This window comes from Saccopteryx leptura, chromosome 7 (assembly GCF_036850995.1).
Source record: "Saccopteryx leptura isolate mSacLep1 chromosome 7, mSacLep1_pri_phased_curated, whole genome shotgun sequence".
Classification (NCBI taxonomy): domain Eukaryota; kingdom Metazoa; phylum Chordata; class Mammalia; order Chiroptera; family Emballonuridae; genus Saccopteryx; species Saccopteryx leptura.
The window spans coordinates 22,500,010-22,500,724 of NC_089509.1; the positions used below are offsets into that span (position 1 = coordinate 22,500,010).

At 35.5% G+C, this 715-nt stretch overlaps 1 pseudogene; it reads left to right on the plus strand.

Annotated features, from left to right (window-relative positions):
* Nucleotides 1-309: 309 nt before the first annotated feature.
* LOC136379245 (small nucleolar RNA SNORA57) lies at nt 310-450 on the plus strand (annotated as a pseudogene).
* Nucleotides 451-715: the final 265 nt, after the last annotated feature.

Sequence of the window (715 nt, forward strand, 5' to 3'; positions counted from 1 at the left end):
GGAAGTATTTGTTCATAATTCTGCAATATTTCTATTTCTAAATAAAAAATATATTTCCCTTTGTTGAATATAACTTTTGTTACCCTGTTAGTTGGGATAAGGTGAGATTAAGGCCAGTAAGGTCAAAATATGTCACGACTGGGAGTACCATCAGGGCTATTGGAAAAATACAGCTACAGCTTGAAATCATAATTTGAAATAAGTGGCATTTCGTGTATAAAGAGAATACAGTTACCATAAGCAAAAAGGATAAAGTTAAGGACAAAAGTTTATAATTTATATTCAAGATTTTAAGTCCAAATATGAAAACTGGAAAAAGGCAGAGTAGGGCGTGCGGTCCCAGTCCCCGTAGTGTAGGGAGGCAGAGCAGTGGGCTCCGCCCCTCGGTGTCATGTCTTGGGTGCCTATGGTTTCCATCTGCCGGTTCTATCCTCAGGCGCCGAGACACGGAAAAAAACAAAACAAAACTGGAAAAAAAAGAAAGTCAGTGTAGCTTATGGTCATTCTTTAACTAATAATTATTGAAAATATATGCAGTTTTAATTTATGGCTTACCAATTCTTCTGGTGATATTCTTTTTCAGTAATTGTGACACTTTTATATTTCTTTCCCAAAATTCTCTATTTTGTTGTTGTGAGCCCCACCCATAATTCTCACTGTCTTTGAATATATTTTTCCTCCTAAGTTTGTTTTCTCAATTTCCTTCTTTTCTTTT